Source organism: Protopterus annectens, chromosome 2.part2 (assembly GCF_019279795.1).
Source record: "Protopterus annectens isolate FY-2018-M chromosome 2.part2, PAN1.0, whole genome shotgun sequence".
In the NCBI taxonomy this organism is placed as follows: domain Eukaryota; kingdom Metazoa; phylum Chordata; order Ceratodontiformes; family Protopteridae; genus Protopterus; species Protopterus annectens.
Window position 1 is genome coordinate 479,314,431 of NC_056730.1, and position 7,500 is coordinate 479,321,930.

Sequence of the window (7,500 nt, forward strand, 5' to 3'; positions counted from 1 at the left end):
GTTTTTTCTTTTTTCTAGAACTGATGAAGTACTGCAGGACTGCCGGTGTTTGCTCTGTTCGCAGTATCTGAAACCATACACCACAACAATCCAAGAGCACCCACAGAAACGTCACACATGATCCCAGAATGGCAAGCAGCCTTGTGAAAAAACCCGCAAAAACCTGCAACCACCGTGACATCCCCACAGAGCTTAACATAGGCAGGATTACACAAAATTTATACCCATGACCATTCCACACCAGCAATGACCAGTGGAGGAAGAAGAAAATAAATAAATAAAATAATTAATAAATAAATAAATAATGTAGCACTCTCTGAGTGACCGACCAGTAGAAAATGACCATACTACTGACCAAATGCAGTTGTAAAGGACAGCAGGCCAAATGAAACCTAAGCGACCCCACAACCAACCACAGCCCTTAAACCACCGCATGACCAAAAAAAAAAAAAGAGCAGATAAGGAAAATTACCTAGCAGTACCTTTCCCCATATACTTGCATTAACCAAAGCCTACCTGTCCACCACCTTACCCACATGTCATCAGGACGTAATCTTGCAATAGCAAGTTCATGCCAAAATGTGATTGCTTAACCCACCTACTCTAGACTAAACCTCTTAAGCCCCTCCCCATCATTATCTCATTTCCTCTCAACCATCCCTACCTCCACTTAACCCTTTCACCTCTCCAACCCTTTAAATCCTCCTAATATTAACCTCCCCCCCCCCATGAAGATGTCCCGGGACAACTTAGTTTGTTGCCAAACTTCATTTATTGACTGACTTTCATTTTTATGTAGTGCATGGAGCTCCATGATTACACTCAAAACTGGTAAAATAATATCCTGGTTAAGCAATACTACAGAGTGAAACCCGACCATGACAACGCTTAGAGGAATGTTAAGCACCTTCTAGTGTCTGTTAATATTGAGTCTGCACTAAAACCAGGCAACATTGACCAGAAAATAACAACAGCATGGCATGAAACAGCTTTGTTTCAGCTCCCATTTCCGCTGGCTGTCTGCTAAAGTACACCCAGTACTTTGGTTACAACTGCTTCCTTTACACAGAGAATACGTAAGACATCAATCACTTCCCCATTGCTTTATCAGCTTTCAAAACTGGGACAACACATCACTTTTTGTTTTTAGTCTAATTTTTCACTAACTAGTAGTTCGTAGAGAAGATAAATCTTCGTGTACTACAAAGAATTTATGACTGGATCTCTGGTCATAATGGGAAATTATGTGTTCTCAACAAGGATGCCAAGATTCACCTCTTGCGCTTCGCTCCTGAAGTGAAATTATTGGCATCTAAGTCTCAAACACGTAATATACCATTTACAATCTGCGACCAGATAATAATCTTCTATATTAACACTGACAAATATGCCATTGACACTGCACATAGTAATACAGACCTGACTATATAATAGTCATGTAAACAACAGCTAGCCTATGTTCCTCACCCCATGCTGTGCATCATTTTATGCATCCCAAAACTGAATGATAATGTTTCTGACTCCACCATCACCATTAAGACAAATTGTAGCTTCTGTGGGGGTCAGAAACTGGACCACAGGCTTTGTTTCTAAATGCAAAATTAAAGAATATGCTACAGTTGTTTTCCCTGGTGACTTCATTCCAAACAGTAAGGATCCAGAAATGTTTTCTTCTAATTTTTTAGCTCCTCTTGACATTAAAAAACTCATGCTTTGTTATCCCCATGACACTAGTTTAGAATGATTTTCATTAACTCTGGCAAAATGTTATAGCATGTTTATAGTTCATGATGTATTTTATTTATAGAGTTTTTGGAAACATTGTTCTTTATGTTTTCAATGCTTTTGCAAACAGTTAAAAAGAATAACTAAAAGGACTGACATGGCCAAACTAAGCAAATACTGATTTGGCTATTTGGGACTATGAATTGGTTACCCCTTCAGAGAACATATCTTAGTGTACTGGCACTTTATTTAATGATATTTTCATCGTAAGGAGGAGCAGTGAAGAAAGTTTTGCACATTGTGTTAACTTTTTAAATGAATACACCTTTTTAACATTTATGTACATTTTGAATCAGCTAACAACTCATTTTTTTTTGGATATGAAGGTTTACAAAAATGTTAATACCAATACAGTACTCAGTAATGAAAGCAGGCAACCTTGCAATAGCAATAATTATTTTGACTTTAAAAGTATGCATTCATTTTATACAAAAATTATGTAGTAATGGGACATTATGACCACTTTACTGACAGCTGCCTAGGATCTGTTTGACAATAAAAGGAAGGAACTTACTTACTAGGGGTCCTCCCCTTCCTTTAAGGAGATGTTTAAAACAGAAGTGGTTAATAATAGAAATGAGTTGTATGTCACTTTAATTTTGAATGACAGTAGTAATATTATTAACACAAATAAAACAATGGGATAAAGCTCAATGGCTATGACTGATACACATATCTTGGATTCTTTTCTAATCAAAGACATTTGTATTTAGCAACTGCAAGATTCTGTTAAGCTGTGGTGATGCCAGTAGAATAGTTTTTGACCTACTACTGTTTGCTTACAAAAGAAGTTGGAATTTAAAGGACATGTTTGAATATGGATTTAGTTTAATGGTCAAAGAGAGTTTATTTTAATTTATGCTGAACTGGACATGAGGTACCTCTCATCAGTGTTCTTTTCCTAGATTTATAACTAGTGGTAGCATTTATTGCAGCCCTGTTAGCTAGACTTCTTACGGTTCTCCTTTATATTTTAATTGCCAGTTCATGATCACTGTGTACTTTGCTAAATGCACTCTGAAAGCTGTATCTTATGTGAAAAGTAGAATTGAGAAACTAAACAATGTTGTGTACAAGCTTAATTGTCTTATATACAGGAAAATAAATGCTATTTTAAAGCATTCAGTGTATTTGAAAGCTTTCAAAAAAGGTTATATTTTTGTGTTATATGCAGCTGTTGTAAATGCTAGAGGTGACAACATTGAAAATTTATTAATAAGAATGAATACAAGTGGTAAATTGTCTTTAATGGTGTTATACTTTCAAGAATGAATGAAAAATGCAGATTTGAAAGGTGTTAAAATGAGATGATTGTTAGAATTATGGTATTCATGTGTACGTATTCTTATTTTGATCTATTTCTAAAGTAGGAAATATTTTTGCTGATGTTTATTGCATTAGTTCTTTTATTGTTTGATATTAATTCATCACATTAGCTTATACCCTTTCTAATTTACTGGTTTCGAATTTACAACAGTCTGACAATGCCCAGATTTCTGTTGGAGAAAAAGTGATCATTGGTGGATTTGTTTTATTAAAGACAAGTTCTTTTCGGCTTTGTAACCCCTCTGTAAGAAAGTTACCAGTCATACCACAGTGGTGTGTGTGTGTGTGTGCATGTGTGTGTGTGTGTGTGTGTGTGTGTGTGTGTGTGTGTGTGTGTGTGTGTGTGTGTGTGTGTGTGTGTGTGTGTGTGTTTGATTACTGCGGTACTGGTCAGATTTTTGGATGTGTGATTTGGAAGTTTGTACATTAAGTATTTTGAAGGTAGGGTTTAGAGTAAATATTCAAATGCACACTGTCTTTTGGGTTTTGTTGGTTGGCATCAGTGGTTGGAAGGAGATATTTTCTTCGCATTAGGGGCAGATTGTGTGAGAGGTTTGAAAAGTGGGTAGTATGCATGGTAGCCATTTGCACAACTCTATATTCCGAGTGAGACTTACCACAAGGTAAGTGTGATTTCAGAGATTGTTATACAAATATTTAGGGCTTGTGGTGTCTTGTCTTATTTATAGGTTCATTATGTACTAGGCAATCAGTCTGCAGACCAAAACCCCTTCTTCAGAAATTTTCACTAATCTCAAACAGGGCAAGATAAGAGAAACTGGAGAAAAAATTGAGACTGCCTATCCAATTATCTAAGTTAACCTTACAGGTGACAAGGGTGCTACTTTGCTTGACATGTTCTGGGAGTTTGTTACAGAAGTAAGGGATAAATTAGGATATAAATCTATCATGCCAACATGCTTTATTTCTCTACCTGCTAATGAAGATTAATTTCTTTAACAGGGTATTTGAAGTGCTATTTTTTTCTCTAAAAGAGCTCAAAAGGCTACATACAGCTGTTTGCAGATGTTCACGGAGGAGTCTATAAGAAACAGGGTACAGAGAGAAGGCTGCAATCTGTCTTGCTAATTAAGATTTTTGAGACCAGTGATCTTTTTAATTATCCTTTAGTTAGCCTTCTTGGAAAATTTTATGATACTAATTTTCAGCCCTCTCCATACTCAATTTTATACACTCTGTCTATGCCATTAGTTACACACTATCCAAAATCTGCACTTCTACAAAGGCCACAAGCATGCCTGTCTTTGACAGTTTGTATGCATCCAAAGTAATAATATTCTGTTTCTGTAACTCCTTATGTCTAAAGCACATTTTTAGAAAATGCCCAACACCACCACACATTCTGCAGACCTGAATTTTCCTTTATGCCTCTCATCACTGTGTTTATATGGGTAATCTATGGGGTGGATGAAGATTAAATTCCCAAGCTTCATTTGCCCAAAGTTCAACCTGCAGTGGATCAGAGCTCCTCCACAGGAAATCACTGTCAGTGAGTTGCACTGGCAGTGATGCCCTTATCTGGGATAAGTTCCCCTTTCTTCAAGATGGTACAACTGTAGAGTTGGTATGTATAAGTTCAGGGGCGAAGGGGCTTTCCCCCTCTAAAAAACACTTAAAAATGTGTTATTTTTGCTGTTTGTTTTTTAGGAAATGGAGTTCATGGGCTCCAGTCCTCAGCAGGTTGAACTTTGTCCACAAATAGTGAAGGTATGTTTATACTGGGTGTAGTACAGGCACCAGTTTGTTTGAGTGGTGGGAAATGTGGTCTCACCTTTTTTTTTTTTTTTATTACTTCTACACTATCTAGACTTCAGATGTTTTTCATTCTCACAAAGTATCAGTCTTACATACTTCCAAGTCCTCTGTTAGTGATTTTAACTGTGCAAACATTTGCTTGCGTGTCACACATTGCTCCTTTGTTCCAGTGCCAAATCAGATTCTGACAATGGTCTGCCTCTTGTATGGCCATCCCTTATGTAAAAACTATTCTGTCCCTAATCAAGGTGTTATGCAGTTGCCCAGATTCACAGTCATCTGCCTTGTGCCTCAGCTTAGTAGTACATGCATTGGTATTCCTTAGACCCCTTGATTTCTGGTGAGAATTGAATGTCATACTTAGGAATTTTTCTTTGGCTTGCAGCATGCCTGGAATTTACTTTCCGGTGCTGTCAAACTGTTTCGCACTTCTTTTTCCGAGAATAAGTGTTAAATGCATTAATGACGTCCCTGCCTCTGATATGACAAAATATGGCAAACTGGATGCTTTACAGTTTTCGCTAAGACCACTCACAATGACAAACAGCTTGAAGTTTTGTATCCAGAATTTTCAATTTTCTGACAGGCTACTCTGCAACTTTAGGTTTGCTGGTAGTTGAATGGATGCCATATTGTCTATAAAAACAAAGAAATGCCTGACAAAAAAATTAAAATTTGGCACACATTCATCCAACACCATACTGTATACGTATATTGAACTGGATTAATAATCTTCTCTATGGAACAGTAAAACTACTAAGGCCAGTTACCAAGGGCACTGTTTCCACATCAGGGCTGTGGTGAGAGGAAGGTATGTCCTCAAAGCAGTTCTCATTTTTTTCCAGAGGGAATGTAGTTCTGCAAGTAACTTACTAACCATTTTTGCAGTAGTGGATTCAGAAACCTGTAGCCAAGACTGCTGAGGCTTCTCCTTCATACACATGCCCTCAAGTGATTCAGAAAGCCAGGTTCACCCTCTCATTTGTAAGTCACTGCAAATGGCAGTGTGTCATGTGTAAGCACCATAATTACCAGTAAAACCAAATTTACTTTAAATGCATTGTTGTACATGTTGTCCTTTCTCCTTCTGCACTGCACTAAAATGAGAGGAAGTCATTTTAGAACAGCATACTATGAAATTTTGGGCTTACTATGAAACATGACAAGTGACTGCATGCTAAAATATTTATTTGTAGTGCAGTCTACAGTCCCAGTGCCCTGCTTATGGGAAAGCTTCAAGAAACATATAATGAAGCCTCTGTCTGTAGCTTAAAACAATAGAACTGCCTACTGTTTGGGCGACCTGAGCTCAGTTTACAGCTTGAGCACTTGACTGCACAGGCAGGGGAGGATGATCGTGCCCATGCTAGGGAGGATGGTATGCATGCAGCTAGGGGCATGAGTGCATGGTCAGATTTCCCTGACAAGACTGGGGAAATCAGCATGCAGTACATCATATGAGAGGGTGAGGCATCCTGCTGATGTCAGTCCCTTGCAGATATGGCTGGCACAGTGTGGTCAACCACTGCATAATATGTCCAGCCATGGGTTGGTATACATTAATGGGAGAACCTGAAACTATCTCTGTCAGCTGCCTTAATGATGGTGCCTCCTTTCCAATCCGTACCCCAGTAAAGGGAATGAAAGGAATGTTTGGCTGGGAAGTGGCTAATGTCTGGTAGGTGGTGGCAGCAAAATCCTGTCAAAAGAAGGAAAGAAAAGCATAACCAAACATTTAAAGGTCATGAAGAATTTTCAAGTTAGTAGTGCTTTAACCATTCACATGATGAAAAGTAGTAAGATTCATCATTTTTTCTTTGTTAAGTGTTGCAGACTTGTTAATGATACCACCAGAGGCTCAGAGAAGAATGTCTTTCTTTGGCAGAGAGAAGACTTACTGACTATGTACATAGAGGTTAACTATCAACAACAATGACTGGCTCCACTTTGTACTTTATTTATATGGATGATTTCATATTCTAGTAGCACAATTAACAGATTGAATATTCATAGATCACAATGTAGATTGTTTTCTGCCTTCTGTATGATGTATGCATTTTATGCATTTTCTCATATGTAGAAAAGTTAAGATGGTGATTATCGGTTTCCTTATCTCCGTTATTATTTCCTTTCTATTTAGTAATATTTTTTACAGATCGGCCATATTTTAGTAGTTTTGGTATCTACAATCAGTGGATACAATAAAAGCTAAGGTAATTAAATATGCTTACCTTAATCAGGGAATATAATTGACAGAAACCTGTTATTTAAAGTAGTTATATGTTTTGGCAAAATGTTTACTAGTATGCAGTTTCAAAGATATGATGAACCCTGCTTAGCAAATGAGAAACTTGCTTTCAGTTTATGACTGCAATCTGTTCTCAACTATAGTGCACTCTGTGTGAAATTTGGTCATTATCCCTGCATCCATGTAAGGGTTTGCTGAGTGCTCTGGTTTCCTGCCACATCCCAAATATTTGTGGTTCCTCTAGATTGCCTGTTGTTGTGAAAGCTGCAGCTGGGAGAGACAGAGAGAGAGAAATAGTATGTGTGTGTGTCTCTGTTTTTCTGTCTGTGTTCTGAGAAAGACTTCAGCCCCCCCACAACCAGCTA

The 7,500-nt window shown here is 37.7% G+C and overlaps 1 protein-coding gene across 1 annotated transcript in view; it reads left to right on the forward strand.

Annotated features, from left to right (window-relative positions):
- SV2C (synaptic vesicle glycoprotein 2C) overlaps window positions 1-7,500 on the forward strand; it is a 1,515,246-nt gene that overhangs the window by 1,195,508 nt on the left and 312,238 nt on the right. The window lies entirely within an intron of this gene.